The sequence below is a fragment of the Mesoplodon bidens genome (genome assembly GCF_964165515.1).
Source record: "Mesoplodon bidens genome assembly, chromosome: 2".
Lineage (NCBI taxonomy): Eukaryota > Metazoa > Chordata > Mammalia > Artiodactyla > Ziphiidae > Mesoplodon > Mesoplodon bidens.
In genome coordinates, this window is record NC_138177.1 from 76,675,456 (window position 1) to 76,693,550 (window position 18,095).

Sequence of the window (18,095 nt, forward strand, 5' to 3'; positions counted from 1 at the left end):
GTTAAAGAGAACCGCGTTGGCCCCGAGTGGAGCCCGGATGTGTGATCCGTTTGAGGTGTTTTCTCAAGCTAAACCCCAATGTCAGTCGTGCCGTGCAGAAGTCACAGAATGGGACGTCACCGAAAGCATCACGTCATCTGGTTGACCATTTCCTTGCGGTTTTCCCACTGTCTAAATCGTCATATAATCTGAATGGATGGGGTCCTCGCACGGGATAGCTCCTGGGCGATGGCGTCACCTACTGCTCCTCCCTCTGCAGGAGGGCTTGTAGCGGGGGCGGGATTTGGAGTGTGGAAGGCACCGGTACCTGAAGCCTGGGACGGGCTTGCAGACCGGAAGTAGGGGAGAGGTGACGTTAGCGTGCTGGCGTGGCCTGGGCCATTTCCAAAGGGATCTTAAAGCGGCATTGTGGAATGCTTCCTAAGCACGGGGATGGGGGAGGGGGAAACCCGCCCCGTGTCCATTACCCATTTAAGAGTCCTCCTTTCCCCGCCCCCAGCACGGGGGTAGAGGGTGGAGTCGAGGCCGGTTTTCCCGCGCTTTGTTGCCACGCCCCCTGGAGGCGGGGAAGGGGAGGAGATGCTAGGAAATTGAGTTACCTTGATACTCTCTAACCCGTAAGCGCTTGCAGAATTCGTCTGCAAGTCCAGCGTGCCAGCTCTCGCACACCCTAGCCGGCCGGCGAGCCTGCACATCCTGCCTTGCCCACAGCCGCTGACAACCTGGATGTTGTTATTAAGGTGGTTCTGTTACCCTGTCCAGGACCCCTGGACCCCAGACACTCTGGCGCGCCCCGAGAGTTTGCGTGGGTAATAGCGACTGTATTGAGGTGTGAATCAGAACCTCTGGATGGGAATATTGGGGCCACCACTTATCACATGGTTCCATCGGGCAAGTCGTTCAACCTCCCCGAACCAGTTTTTTCGTGGATAAGATTGGGATCATAATGCCCACCAGACATGATTGTGAGGATTTCAAGCGTTTAGAATGTAAAAGCGCTTTGTAAAGCGATGGGCAAATGGGATTAGTGCCCCCCATTCCGGCGCCGTCTTTCTCAAGGTTGCCTGCAATTGCCCCAGCTCACGGCGCCTCGTCCACCTCTGAACAACTAACTAGAATCGCATACTGGATGTAGCCAACCGGCATTCCATTCTCATCTCCTTCTCTGAGTCTTCCTGTAAGGAGCCATAATTACTACTCATATACACGCACCATGTGTGGTACCTATTATGAGAATTTATGTATAGTAACTCATTTAATCGTTACCAAAACCCTGTGAGGGAAGTGCTATTATTAGCTCCATTTTACTGATCAGGAAACTGGCACAGACAGGTTCGGTTAGGTCAATTGCCCAAGGTCGAAGGCAGTGAAGTTGAAATTCTTAAGAGTGCAGACAGCTAAACACTTTTTCACATATTCCCTTGCCAGGAGGGTTCTGGATAGGTTTGTTCTTCAATTAGATACACTAATTGTATTTAAGAAATATTTTAGTTCAACTAATACTTCTTGAGCACCGTCTATAAGACACTGTTGTGGGCACTGGGGATACAGCAGTGAACAGAACAGACAAGAATCCCTGTCCTTGTGATACATACATTCCTGTGGACAAGACAATAAATATGATAAGTGAAAAATATACAGAACCATGTAAGAAATTGCCCAGGAGAAAAATAAAGCTGGGCTATCAAGCCATGAAAACACATGGAAGAACTTTAAATGCACATTGCTAAGTGAAAGAAACTAATCTGAAAGGGCTATATACTGTATGATTCCAACTATGTGACATTCTGGAAAATGCAAAACTATGGAAACGATAAACAGATCAGTAGTTGCTAAGGTTTTGGATGGAGGGAGAGATGAATGGGTGGAGTATAGGGGATTTTTAGTGTAGTAAAACTATTCTTGGGACTTCCCTGGTGGTGCAGTGGTTAAGAATCCACCTGCCAATGCAGGGTACACGGGTTCCATCCCTGGTCCAGGAAGATCCCACATGCCACGGAGTAACTAAGCCCATGTGCCACAACTACTGGGCCCGTGCACCTAGAGCCCATGGTCCACAACAAGAGAAACCACTGCAATGAGAAGCCCGCGCACCGCAATGAAGAGTAGCCCCCACTCATAACTAGAAAAAGCGCGCAGCAGCAAAAACCCAAGGCAGCCAAAAATAAATTATTAATTAAAAAAAAAAACTATTCTTTATGACACTGTAATAGTTGTTACATGACATTATACATTTGTCAAAAGCCCTAGCGTAAGATATGGACTTTAGTTAATAATGTACCAATATTGATTCATTAATTGTAACAAATGTACCACTAATACAAGATGTTAATAACAGGAGAAACTAGGGGAAAGGAAGCATATGGAAACTCTCTGTAATTTCTGCTCAACTTTTCTATAACCTAAAACTGCTCTAAGAAATAAAGCCTATTAATTTTTTTTTAATGTCAAAGCAAAGCAGGGAAGGAGGACAAGACATGTGAGGAGGGGTGCAATTTTAGATAGGGTAGACAGTGAAGGCCTTTCTGAGAAGGTGGCATTTAAGTAAAGGCTGAAAAGTTGTGAATGAGCCATGCAGGTATCTGGGACAAGAACATACCAGGAAGAGGGAACAACTACAAGGTTTTGAGGTGGGAGCATTTTCCAGAGAGGTAAGGGGAGTGGATCAGATCATGGGATGCTTTGGGGGTTAATGGAAGGACGTTGGCTTTCTCTCAAAGTAAGATGGGAAGGTGACAAATGACATGGTGGACTGACCTTTTATTTTTAATAAATAAATAAGTAAATTTATTTATTTATTTATTTATTTATGGCTGTGTTGAGTCTTCGTTGCTTTGCACGGGCTCTCTCTAGTTGTGGCAAGCGGGGGCTACGCTTCATTGCAGTGCGGTGCGCGGGCTTCTCATTGCAGTGGCCTCTCCTGTTGCAGAGCAAGGGCTCTAGGCATGTGGGCTCAGCAGTTGTGGCACGAAGGCTCAGTAGTTGCGGCTCGCGGGCTCCAGAGCGCAGGCTCAGTAGTTGTGTCGCACGGGCTTAGTTGCTCCGTGGCATGTGGGATCTTCCTGGACCAGGGATGGAACCCATGTCCCCTTCATTGGCAGGCAGATTCTTAACCACTGCGCCACCAGGGAAGTCTCTTCACTTACCTTTTAAAAGGGTAGGATGTGGGGTACAAGAAAAAGAAACTCAAAAATTTGGGGCCTGAGGAAGTAGAAGAATGATGTTACCATTTCCTCAGCTGGGAAGACTGCAGGAGAAGCAGGTTCTGGGGTAAGTTCAGCAGCTCAACATATATATATATATTTATATATTTATATATTTATATATTTATATATTTATATATTTATTTATTTATTTATATATTTATATATTTATATATTTATATATTTATATTTATATTTATATTTATATATCTCAAGTATATATATATATACTTGAGAGATATAAATTTGAGTGTCATCAGCTTTTAGAAAGTATTTAAAATCTGGGTCTTTACACTAGCAATGAAATATCAGAAAGTAAAAAAAAAAAATCCCTTTTAAAGTCACATCAAAAAAATAAAAATAAAATACTTAAGAATAAACGTGACCAAGGAGGTGAAAGACTTATATGCTGAGAACCACAAAACATTAATAAAGGAAACTGAAGATGATTCAGAGAAATGGAAAGATATCCTATGCTCTTGATTGGAATAATTAATATTGTTAAAATGGCCATACTACCCAAAGCAATCTACAGATTTAATGCAATCCCTATCAAATTAAGCATAACATTTTTCACAGAACTAGAGCAAACAATCCTAAAATGTATATGGAAACATAAAAGATCCAGAATTGCCAAAGCAATCCTGAGGAAAAAGAAAAGAGCTGGAGGCATAACCCTCCCAGATTTCAGACAATACTACAAAGTTACAGTAGTCAAAACAGCATGGTATTGGCACAAAAACAGACATATATATCAATGGAACAGAATAGAGAGCCCAGCAATAAACCCACATACCTACGGTCGATTAATCTTCCACAAAGGAGGCAAGAGTATACAACTTCTCTTCAACAAGTGGTGTTGGGAAAGCAGGACAGCTGCATGTAAATCAATGAAGTTAGAACACACCCTCACACCATACACAAAAATGAACTCAAAATGGCTTAAAGACTTAAATATAAGACATGACACCATAAAAATCCTAGAAGAGAACAGAGGCAAAACATTCTCTGTCATAAATCTTACCAATGTTTTCTTAGGTCAGTCTCCTAAGGCAGTAGAAATAAAAGCAAAAATAAACAAATGGGACCTAATCAAATTTATAAGCTTTTGCACAGCAAAGGAAACCATAAACAAAATGAAAAGACAACCTACAGACTGGGAGTAAATATTTGCAAATGATGCAACTGACAAGGGTTTAATTTCTAAAATATACAAATAGCTCATACAACTCAATAACAAAAAAACAAACAACCCAATCCAAAAAATGGACGGAAGACCTAAATAGCCATTTCTCCAAAGAAAACATACAGACAGCCAACAGGCACTTGAAAAGATGCATTGCTAATTACAGAAATGCAAATCAAAGCTATAATGAGGTACCACCTCACACTGCTCAGAATAGCTATCATTAAAAAGTCTACAGGGACTTCCCTGGTGGCACAGTGGATAAGATTCCACGCTCCCAATGCAGTGGGCCCGGGTTCGATCCCTGGTCAGGGAACTAGATCCCACATGCATGTCACAACTAAGAATTCGCATGCCACAACTAAGGAGCCCACATGCCACAACTAAGGAGCCTGCCTGCCACAACGAAGGAGCCCATGTGCTGCAACTAAGGAGCTGGCGATTCACAACTAAGACCTGGCACAACCAAAATAAATAAATAAAATTTTAAAAAATGTTTACAAATAACAAATGGAGAGGGTGCAAAAAAAAGGGAACCCTCCTACACTGTTGGTCAGAATGTAAATTGGTGCAGCCACTATGGAAAACAGTATGGAGGTTCCTCAAAAATCTAAAAATAGAGTTGCCATATGATCCAGCAATCTCACTTCCATACATATATCCAGACAAAACTATAATTTGAAAAGATACATGCACTCCAGGGTTCATAGCAGCACTATTTAAAATAGCCAAGACATGGAAGCAACCTAAATGTCCATCGAGAGATAAATGGATAAAGAAGATGTGATATTAAAAAAACGAAGATGTGGTGTGTATATATATATATATACATATATATGTATATATATATGTATATATATATATATAATGAAATAATGCCATTTGCAGCAACACGGATGGACCTAGAGATTATCATACTAAGTGAAGTGCCAAAAAGAGAAAGACAAATACCATATGATGTCACTTATATATGGAATCTAAAATATGACAGAAATGAACTTATTTACAAAACAGAAACAGACTCACAGACATAGAAAACAAAGTTATGGTTACCAAAGGGGAAAGGGAGTGGGGGAGGGATAAATCTGGAGTTTGGGATTAGAAGATACAAACTATTATATACAAAGTAGATAAACAACAAGAATTTACTGTATAGCACAGGGAAACTTATTCAGTATCCTGTAGTAAACCATAATGGAAAAGAATATGAAAAAGAATATATATATAATATAAATACTATATATGTATATAACTGAAGCACTTTGCTGTACACCAGAAACTAACACAACATTGTAAATCAACCATACTTTAATAAAAAAATAAAATAAAATCTGGGTCAGAGTGGATGAGATTACCAAGGGAATGTAGAGGAAAAGTCCAAGGACTGAGCCATGGGGAACTCTAAAGTTTAAAGGTCAGGGAGGTGAACAGAATCAGTAAAGAACACTGAGAAAGATCAAAGAGGAAGGAGGGAACCAGGAGAGGGTTGTGTCCTTGAAGTCAAATAAAGAATGTTTCAAGGAAGAGGAAAGAATAATGACCTGTCAGATGCCACTAGAAGGTCAAATAAGGTGAAGCCTGAGAACTGACCAATGAATTAAGCCAAATGGAGGTCATGGGTGATCATGATAAGAACAGATTAGGTGGATTGAGGGCAACAAAAACTTGCCTGTAGTGGGTTCAAAAGAATGGAGTAGGGGTTGCAAAAAAATTTTTTTTAAAAGGAGACAATGACTATAGACAATTTTTTCAAAGGAGGGAAGGTGAGAAATGGGGTGGTAACTGTAGGAAAAAGACAGGAAAGGACTACTTCATACTGAGATGAAGAAATCTCAGTATGTTAGTACACTGGTAGAAAATATCCTGTAGAGAGGAAAAACTGACATTGCAGTAAAGAGACAGAAAATTTCCTGGAGCCAAGTGCTTAAAAAGGTGAAGGGTGGGGTCTAGTTCACAAATAGAGGAACATGGATAGTTCACCCATTAATAAAGGACAGAAGGCAGAGTAAGTGGACATGGTGAGGAAGCTGTGGAAGGTCTCTCACTCAGTATTGTCACAGCTGGTATTGTCACAGCTAAAGAAATAAGATCATCCCCTAAGGGCTCATGAGGATGATGAAGGAACTAGAGATTTGAGGAGAGAGAAGGTAGGAAATAGGCATTCAGGAGAGAGGAATGAACTGGGAGACCAAGCAGCCAGGGGGTTAGAAGCCTCATTTACAAGGATATTGAAATCAAGAATTATAACAGGAGTTGTGTAGGAGAGAGTGACAGAGTAGGGTGAGGGCAGTAGATGGCTGCAACAAGGAGTGGCAGGGGGGTGGTATAATCGTGTGTGCGCGCGCGTTCCTGGCTCCGCAAAGCTTCCTTCTTAGCTTTTCCCACACAATAGTTACTACTATTCTGCTTCTACCACCATTGACTTGTTTTGCCTGTTCTTGAACTTCTTATAAAAGAAATTGTAATATATAATTTTTGTGTATCTAGCTTCTTTCAACATTTTGTTTGTGAGGTCTAGTCATGTTAGAGTATTAGTTTTTTTCTCTTTTTATTGCTACGTATTATTTCATTTTATGAATAAACCACAATTTATCCATTCTACTGTTGATTGTATCCAGTTTTTGGCTATAAAACTACTATGGGGACTTCCCCGGTGGTCCAGTGCTTAAGGCTCTGTGCTTCCACCGCAGGGGGTGCAGCTTCTATCCCTGGTCGGGAAAATAAGATCCCACAAGCCGCGTGGCGTGGTCAAAACCAACAACAACAAAAAGTAAAAACTACTATGAACATTTTTGTATCTCTATTTTGATGGACAGGTGCACTAATTTTTCCTGAGTATATACTCAAGTATAGTGAGTCTAGATATGTATGTCTCCTTTGACTAAGTAGTACCAGCTTTCCTAAGTATTCCAGTTTATACTCCCACCAGCAATTTATGAGTGTTCCAGTTGTCCTACAGTATCTTCACCAACACTTGGCATTGTCAATCCTTTTAGTTTTAGGTATTTGGGTGTGTATGTTGTGGTATTTCATTGTGGTTTTCATTTGTATTACCCTGATGAAAAATGATGTTAAGCACCTTTTCATAACTCTTACTGGCCATTTGTATCATCTCTTTTATAAAGTGCTTTGTCCAGGATTTTTTGTTGTTTTGTTGCTTTGTTGTTGTTGTTTGGCCTCACCTTGCAGGCATGCGAGACCTTAGTTCCCCAATCAGAGATTGACCCTGTGCCCCCCTGCAGTGGAAGCTCAGAGTCTTAACCACTTCCCCGGACAAAACCAGGGAAGTCCATTTTTTTGTTTGTTTTTGTTTTATCTTGTTTTGCTTATTGATTTGTAGTTTTTTATATATTCTTGACACAGGTCCTTTGTTAAGAATGTTAATTCCAGATATTTTCTTCCAGTCTGTGGCTTGCCTTTCTGCTTTCTTAATGGTGTTTTTTGGTGAACATAAATTCTTAATTTTTTTGGTGTGGTGAAACTCACATAATATAAAACTAACATTTTAAAGTGAACAACTGAGTAACATTTAGCATATTCGTATTGTTGTGTAACCACCACATCCATCTAGTTCCAAAACATTTTCATCACCCCAGAAGGACACGCCATACCCATTAAGCAGTTGTTCCCATTACCCAGCCTCCCAGCCCTTGGCAAGCATCATCCTCTGTTCTGTTTCTATAGATTTAACTATCTAGATATTTCATACAAATGGAATCTTACAATATATGACCTTTTATGTCTGGCTTCTTTCACTTAGCAGAATGTTTTCCAAGTTCATCCAAGAAGTTCTTAATTTTGTTCTTGTTATTGTTGTCATTTTGGGCCATGCCTGGCAGGCATGGGAGATCTTAGCTTCCCAACCAGGGATGGACCCCGCGTCCGCTGCAGTGAAAGCGCAGAGTCCTAACCACTGCCAGGGAATTCCCAGAAATTTTTAATTTTAATAAAGCTCAATTAATCAACCTTTCTCTTAAGGTTAGTGTTTTTCATGTCCTGGTTAAGGTCAAGAAACTTTTTTTTCCCCAGAAGCCTTATTTGTTTTACTTTTCACATTTAGGTTTATGACCTATTGCTTTTTTGGTTTTCTGGGTTTTATTTTTTGTTATCACATTTTTGGTTTTTATTGGAGTATAATTGCTTTGTAATGTTGTATTCGTTTCTGGTGTACAACAAAGTGAATCAGTTATATGTATACATATATCCCCATATCCCCTCCCTCTTAAGCCTCCCTCCTACCTTCCCTTTCCCACCCCTCTAGGTCATCACAAAGCATTGAGTTGATCTCCCTGCGTGACGTATTGTGAATTAATGTTTGTATATGGTGTGAGGTTAAGGATCAAAGTTCATTTTTCCCCCAAGTGCATATTCACCACTTACTGAAAAGACCAACCTCTCCCCCACTGAATTGCAATGGAGCAGTATTGTGTTCTTTTTCTTTTTAAATAAATGGTGTTTGGGGAGGGGGGTTGTGGGGCCATGCTGTGCAGCTTGCGGGATCTTAGTTTCCCAACCAGGGATTGAACCCGTGCCCCCTGCAGTGGAAGTGCAAAGTCCTAACCACTGGACCACCAAGGAACTCCCAGTATTGTGTTCTTGAACTGGATAGTTCCAGTAACCTCCTGATAGCCTCCCAGCTTTCTGATTGTGGCAAAGATCAGCCTACCAGGCAGACTGGTTCTACCATGTTCTGAGAATTATTCATGGAAGTCCAGAGTAGAGCCCCTCTCGTACAGCCCTTCTAACAACCTTGTAAACATGTAATTCAATAAATTCCTCTCTCCTTAAAATATCTAGACTGGATGTTGTTTATGGTACTGAACCCTGACCAATCAAGCCCTCACAGTTGTTTGTCCTCAGTGCTGTTGGTGGCATATATTATTGCCTGGAGCTTAAATTTATCTTATTTATTTTCCCAGCAGCTGCCTTGTTAAAGGTAGATGGGACTGTGGTAACAAAGAAGGGAAAAGATTTCCTGTGGTTTATTTTATTTATTTATTTTATTTATTTATTTTTGGCTGCGTTGGGTCTTCGTTGCTGCATGTGAGTTTTCTCTAGTTGCAGCGAGTGGGGGCTAGTCTTCGTTGCAGTGTGCGGGCTTCTCATTGCAGTGGCTTCTCTTGTTGCAGAGCACAGGCTCTAGGTTCACAGGCTTCAGTAGTTGTGGCACATGGGCTCGAGAGCGCAGGCTCAGTAGTTGTGGCACACGGGCTTAGTTGCTCTGCAGCATGTGGGATCTTCCCAGACCAGGGCTTGAACCCGTGTCCCCTGCATTGGCAGGTGGATTCTTTTTTTTTTTTTTGCGGTACGCGGGCCTCTCACTGTTGTGGCCTCTCCCGTTGTGGAGCACAGGCTCCGGACACGCAGGCTCAGCGGCCATGGCTCACGGGCCCAGCCGCTCCACGGCATGTGGGATCCTCCCAGACCGGGGCACGAACCCGTGTCCCCTGAATCGGCAGGCGGACTCTCAACCACTGCGCCACCAGGGAAGCCCGGCAGGTGGATTCTTAACCACTGCGCCACCAGGGAAGCTCCTGTGGTTTATTTTAAGTTGTTGCTACCTAAGGGAAAACTGAGGCACTGAAACTACCATATGTGCGTGTACAGAGTCCAACCAAAAGTCCCTTCAGCCCACTAGACAACACTCTCATTCAGGTAGGCTTACTCTTCAGAAACTAGAAGTCCTCACACCCTCAACTCTAACACTCCCTCTCCAATCCACACCCTCTCCCTATGTGACCTCATCCACAAACATTTATCACCTTGGCCTAACAACTCTGCATCACTCACTTAGATCTTCCACCTGAGTTCCGGAGCGCCACTGGAAATACCACAGACACTTCCAAGGCCCCACAATGAGAACCAAATTCACTGCTTTATACCAAACATCCTCTTGTTCCTGGACTTGCATCTCAGGGAAACTTACCACCATTAACCCGCACACAGAAACCTGAGAGTTGTCTTTTACGCATCCCTCTTCCTTATCCCCTGTGATGACCAAGGCTTGTCCATTCCACCTCCTTAATATCTCTCATATCCACCCCCCAAGCCCACGATCACAACCCTTATTCCAGCCACCATCATATCTAGCCTGGTTGTTTGCAACAGATTCCTCATTCTTGCCCCATCCCAAATGAAATTTTTTTCTATCAAACAAAGCTAATCATATTCAAATGCTTAAAACGCTTCACTCTCTCCAATTGCCTGCATGATAAAGTCCAAACTCCTTGGCATGTATGAGGGTGAAATACAGACATTTTACATCAACAAAAACAGAGAGTTTACTACCAACATATCTTCACAATAAGAGATTTTCAGGATTTTCTCCAGGAAGAATAAAAATTATCCCAGAAAGAAGATCTGTGAAGTAAGAATTTGTGAGAAAAAAAAATTAGTAAGCTCATGAGTAAAGCTAAATCAACACTGCTTATATATGACAATAGTGATAATATCTGATTTACGTGGTTTAAAAACAAGACAGATTTTGGGGGTATAGAGGGTACATTGTATACACTCATTTATTTTTGTTCCTTTCTGAAATCTATTGAAATGACAATAAAGAGATTTTTTAAAAGACATAAGCTCCCAAAGACAAAGAGAATGGAAAAGACAACAGCAGTGCAATATCAGATGCTAAAAAAGCAGATGAATGTGTGTGACTGACTAGACAGATCAAAGAAAACTGAATTATAAGTCAGTGGGCAAAGCTGACAAACAAGCTGATTACACTGCAGATGCAGAACCCCCATGATTAACAGGAATCAGCAACGCCAGATACCTCTGAAGGGGATGGTAAATGTGGGATGAAAAACAGGAGAATTATTTGAAAATCTGTTTAAGGAAGGGTATATCCCTGGTCCACACAGCAATCTGACTGCTCCTTCTCCACCATAGCAGAAACCTGGAAGTTTATGCTCCAGAGAGGGCAGGAATATTATTCTAAAAACAGGAGGACTGAAAGAACATTTACATCCTATACTCTGAGGATTCTGATATTCTGATATTCTGCCCTTTCCCCCAGCTCAGTACCCAGAACACTAGCAATAAGAACTATAGTCTCCACGTAGGAGACTGGAATAGGTTTGCTTTGGAGAATCTGATCTAATGATACTTACACTGGGGGTTCCCCCAGGAAAAAACCTGGCCAGATCATCCTACAGAGAACCTTACAGCTAACAGCTCCCCAAAAAGGCTCAAAAATATCGTCTCCCACACACCCTGAAAAAGTAAAACGTACCTGTGACTGAGACAGTGCAATTCTGGCCTGCCATTCATCGAGCTGGGATAATAGACACAGGAAAGCCAGTAAAGTTAACAAGAAACACTATTTTCACCAAGCTATGTAGCAGTAAAATTCATAACGACCCCTTTCTGTGACTACTGCTTTCTTACACTGAAAAACTTTGTTCTCTAAAATCATAAACTATAAGAAACATTGCTCTTTGAAAGGATATCAGTAAGAATGAATCATTCTTCTTTTGCCTGAAGGATCCAAGTCACATTGAGACAGAGAAGCAGCCTTGATTTACAGCCCAGGTGCAGAGCTTTAGACAAGGGATTTCTGGACACAGTATTCTACATCAATGTCTACTTCATAGTCCAGACCTGATATTAACCTCTTTACACAGATCCCTATTTACTTTGAACCTCTAAGAACTCTGCTTCATTTAAATTTCACCTAAGCTTCACCCTTGCCCCCAATCCTGCAGCACACATATCTTTTCCACTGTTTCGTGAGATCCTCACATTTCGCTTGGTCTGTGATCTCCCTCACTGCCACAGGCCAATAAGCCCATCCTGGCCATTGGCTGGTTGGGCTAGAACAACTCTCTCAAAGAAAACTGGAGGCTTTGGTCCACCAAAGCAAGAGTAAACCAAGAAGGAAGTCCAGTGGAATATGGGAAATAGGATGCAACACAGAGAAGAATCCAGGAGAATCCCCAGGATGAGATCACAGGCGAGGTCACAGGGGAAAGGGCAAAGAGGCCAGAGAGGCTCCAGCAAAGAATCCCCAGAATGAGACTGAAGGGGGATCACAGGAGAAAGTAAGATTGACTGATGCTTTCAGAGGAGATCCAGGCACTTGGAGAAGAGTTTGGGGTCAATTAGTAATAGCTAGAGAACAAAATGCATTTCAAGGAAGAGAAAGTATCGTATTGACTCATCTATGAATATCATTTGCATAGTCAAAATAATGTAAATTATGAATAGTCCTTTAACCAAAATTGTTACATAATTATACGGGGAAAATGGGGGAGGGAGGAGGAGGATTGAAACAGCTGAGTCCTTATCTTCCATTTTAGAAATTAGTACATAATACTATTAAGTAAAAAATCAAGTAGTCACTATATGTTATATAGAGACATGAAAAGAGATAATTAATAAAATAGCAGGTACAAGATTTGAAGGTGGTTGCTTCTAGGTAGGAGGAAATGGGGAGTGTGGGCCAGGAGGTGTTGTTTACAGGTATTATAACTGTTTAACTCCAAATTATGTGCATGTACAACTAAAAACAAAAACAAAACTAAAATAGGAAAAGATAGAACTAAAATCTTGAGCATAACGGCATATCGGTTGGAAAGGATTGATTAAAGTTATTCTAATGTTTTTGTTTTGATATATTAATTGATTTTTTTTCCCACACAGTGCTGCATGCAGATCTTAGTTCCCTGACCAGAGGTTGAACCTGTGTACCCTGCAGTGGAAGCACGGAATCCTAACCACTGGACAGCCAAGGAATTCCCTTAATTAATTTTGATTGTTAAATATTCATGTTAAAATTTTTTATTTAAATATTAATGGAACCAAATGTGTAATTTCCAAACATGTAAGAAGAAAAAAAAGAATAAGGGGTGAAAACTCTCAAATAGTCCAAAAGAAAACAAGAAAGGGGAAAAATAAATTAGAGAAAAATCTGGACAGATTAAAAGCACCAAATTTTTTTTGTAGAAATGAATCCAGTGATAACATACTCACAATCAATATAAATGGAGTAAATTCTCCAGTCAAAATACATAGTTTCTTAGACTAAATAAAAATTAATATCCAGCTATATGTCGATTACAAGAGATATAACTAAAACATAAGAAAAAAGGTTAAAAGTAAAAGAACAGAAAACATATATGTGCCAGGCAAATACTAAACAAGCAAAAAAAACCTTGTGTAGATATATTAATATTAGATAAAATAAAATTTATGACTAAAAGTATGAACTAGAGATAAAGAGACCTGCCACATTGATATAAGTTTTAATTCACCATGAAATCATAATTATAAACCTATATTTCTATAAAGGAAAACTGTCAGAACTCCCAGGAGAAACTGACAAATCCACTACAATTGTGGGAAATTTTAACATATTTCCCTCAGTTAATTGATGGATCAAGAAAAAAAGTGTTTTTCAGTAAGGATATAGGAGATTTGAATAACACAGTCAAAGGTTTGGCATATTGAACTTATCTAAAACCCTGGAGCCAATAACTGGGAGCACATATTCTTTTCTTGTACACATACAACATTTTTAACAGATTTATTGAGGTATAAATGATATACAATAAGCTGCATGTATTTAAAATGTACAGTATGATAAGTTTTGATTTAGTATACATCCATAAAACCATCACCACCATCAAGATAATAAACATACTCATCAACCCCAAAAGTTTACTCATGCCCCTGTTATCTTGGGTGGCAGCATAACCCGCTTAAATATTACATATACTGGGCTTCCCTGGTGGCGCAGTGGTTGAGAGTCCGCCTGCCGATGCAGGGGACACAGGTTCGTGCCCCGGTCCGGGAAGATCCCACATGACGCGGAGCGGCTGGGCCCGTGAGCCATGGCCGCTGGGCCTGTGCGTCCGGAGCCTGTGCTCCGCAATGGGAGAGGCCACAACAGTGAGAGGCCTGCGTACCACAAAAAAAAAAAAAAAAAAAAAAATTACATATACCACCTCTTGCAGCTAATTGTGACCATGTGACTACATTCTAACTATGTATGTAAACATAAAAAAGATGTGAGTAGTGTTTGCTAGCTGGATCTTTCAGAAAACTCCCTGAAGGAAGGTCAGACATCTGGCATATACTCTCTTTAATTCTTTAGTCCTTTTTTCTCATCTCCCCTCTTTCTGTTTCCTGTCTAGAGCGATGATTGAAGGATCTTGTGATTTGGAGGCACACTGAGGATGGAAGCCACAGGCTAAGGATTGTAGAGAGACAGTTACAGTGAGTCTGAGAACCTGATGAATCCTGGGGACGCTACGTCAGCCCTGAGCTGTCTACACCCAGACTTTATCACCTGTCAGGAAAAACTAACTTCCATCTAGTTTAAGTCTCTATTTCCAGTCTCTGTAACAGACATAAATGCAATCCAAGTTGATACATAGTTGGTACTAGAAGTGGGGTAGTGCCTTAACAGTATCTAGAATGTGGCATTAGCTTAGGGGAGGTTTGTTGGGCCAGTGTGTAGGGAGGATCCACTCCTTTGCAGCCTGGAAAGCTGGCAACCCTCAGTATTTGCAAACCACCTGGTCAAATGGTTGCTCATTGTATCTTAGAAAGCCATTAAGAAGGGCTTCCCTGGTGGCACAGTGGTTAAGAATCCACCTGCCATTGCAGGGGACACAGGTTCAAATGGAAGCAGTTCAGACTGGTAGCTGCTAAATAGTCACCCTGCCAGGATCTAACACCGTGGACCCAACCCTTTCTCAAGCACCTTCGGTTAAGAGGTCTGTGCCTACCCAGTGCAAGACTCCCAGTAAAGACCAGATTAACGATGTTATCTTCCCCTTCAAACCCTGGGGAGTAATTAGGGAAGATGGTCAGGGCACAGAAACCAACATGCAGAATATGAGTTTTTAGGCCTAATATGATGTGTAAGATCTTTGGCCATAGTAACTCATGCTTAAGAATTGACTGGAAGCTTACTAGTTATTTTAGGAAGCTATGTTAACAAAAACACACACACAGGGCTTCCCTGGTGGCGCAGTGGTTGAGAGCCCACCTGCCGATGCAGGGGACACGGGTTCGTGCCCTGGTCTGGGAGGATCCCACATGCCGCGGAGCAGCTGGGCCCGTGAACCATGGCCGCTGAGCCTGCGTGTCCGGAGCCTGTGCTCCGCAACGGGAGAGGCCACAACAGTCAGAGTCCCACCTACCGCAAAAAAAAAAAAGAAAAACAAAACAAAACAAAAAGCACACACACAAAACCCCTATCTGGCCTGCAACAGCTATGGCTGTAAGTTAAAACATCCTGAACCTCCTACACAGAAGTGGCTCCCTCTAGAGGTGCTGCCAAAGCTGTGTAGCCCTTAAAGAGGGTGTCACCCACAGGCGCCTGTTCAGATGGGCCATGAGGGATGATGGACAAGAAACAACCTCCCTGAGGACAGAGCAAGGGATCATGGGAAACAGTGAGGATTTTCCCAGGGGGCAGAACCAGGGGAAGCCAGACAGACCAACCAAGGAACTTACTCCTGTGTTGGGGCAGGTGGTCCTTGACCCCCAGATTTGATATACACTGTTGTTCTGGTTATTTATTGCCACCTCAAAATTAAGTGGATTAAAATAACAATTATTTGTTGGGACCTAATCAAACTTACAAGCTTTTGCACAGCAAAGGAAACCATTAAAAAAAAAAAAAAGACAACGTACAGAATGGGAGAGAGTATTTGCAAATGATGCGATGAACAAGGGCTTAATCTCCAAAATATACAAACAGCTTATATAACTCAACAACAAAAAAACAAATAACCGGGGCTTCACTGGTGGCACAGTGGTTGGGAGTCCGCCTGCCAAAGCAGGGGACATGGGTTCGAGCCCTGGTCCAGGAGGATCCCACATGCCCCAGAGCAACTAGGCCCGTGTGCCACAACTACTGGGGCCTGAGTGCCTGAAGCCCATGCTCTGCAACAAGAGAAGCCACCACAATGAGAAGCCCACCCACCACAACGAAGAGTAGCCCCTGCTCAAGGCAGCTAGAGAAAGCAACGAAGACCAAATGCAGCCAAAAATAAAATAAATAAATAAAACAAACAACCCAATCGAAAAATGGGCAGAAGATCTTAATAAACATTTCTCCAAAGAAGACATACAGATGGCCAGTAGGCACATGAAATGATGCTCAACGTCACTAATTATTAGATAAATGCAAATCAGAGCTACAATGAGGTACCACCTCACACCGGTAAGAATGGCCATCGTTATTTATTTATTTATTTTTGGCTGCGTTGGGTATTTGTTGCTGCGCGCAGGCAGCGAGGGGGGGGCTACTCTTGTTGCGGTGCACGGGCTTCTCATTTGCGGTGGCTTCTCTTGTTGCGGAGCACGGGCTCTAGGCATGCGGGCTTCAGTAGTTGTGGCACTTAGGCTCAGTAGTTGTGGCTTGCAGGCTCTAGAGCGCAGTCTCAGTAGTTGTGGCACACAGGCTTAGTTGCTCCATGGCATGTGGGATCTTCCCGGACCAGGGCTTGAACCCATGTCCCCTATATGAGCAGGCGGATTCTCAACCACTGCGCCACCAGGGAAGAGAATGGCCATCATTAAAAAGCCTACAAGGGACTTCCCTGCAGTGCATCTCCAACTGACATCTTGCACACTACCCCGAGCTTCTAGCCCACAGTACCTTGCCATTAGAGTCTTCTTGCCCTGCAGGGTTCTCTCTTGGACAGGGTCCCATCTAGATGGTTAAAGCCCAGGTATTTTCCATGATGTCCTCTTGGCCCATGAGAAACTCCCACATCCTTCCCATGCCAGGTGCTGGAAGTACAGGCTACTCTTGAGCACTGATGTTCCAGGGCCAGGCTCCAGTCAATCTCTAATATGCCCCATTCACCAAACTATCCGCATATACTCATCTCTATGTTCATATGCATCTCCCAAATGCCAGTAAACTCATGTCAGTTTCTCCAAAACTCTCTCACAGTGCTTTGCTTGAGCTCTGTAGCAGCACTAGGACAATAATTCCATTACACAAGAATCATCCAGCCAAGGACTGAGTTTCCTGCAAACACCTGCAATCTCTTGGTACTCTCCTTACTTGGTCTGTAGCTTCTGTTCACCTATCTAAGAATGAGGAAGGGGAAATAACAATGCATTACAGAACAGACCAAAAACCCGATCTCTGTAACTCTCCATTCCCTTGTCAATATTCTCATTTATAGAGGCTGAAGATGATGATAAGGGACCATCATTGTTAGAGGAGTTGTTCTCTTTTGTCTGTCCAGTAAAGTCTTTCTCTACAATGTGGAGTACCTACATGCTCTTCCCTCCTTGAGGACTCAGCTCAAACTCTAAGACAACAAGAAAAATCTCTTTGAACATCATGTTACGCATGCACAACCAACTTTAATTTTTACAACCACGTCATGAGTTAGAGAAAAAAGGTAATTAAGACTTAAGGAGGTAGGAACTTCTGGTTAAACATGGTGGATTGAGCACACACATTTATCTCTGTTTCATCCAGAAACCACATCAAAATGAGAGTAAGGAAATTTAAAAACATAAAGGAGAAGATGAGAGATATAATTTTGAAAAGTGGAAAGTCATATGTGTAAAGTTTTAAATCCTTAAGTTTGAATATTTTCCATTCTACTCATGAGGTAGGGAGTGGAAAACCAAACAGGAATAAAATAATTGGAGTCTTAGAACTTGTAAAGACTTTAAAGATTAAAAGTTCTTTGTCCTCTGGAAGCAGGGGCAGGGGGACTGAA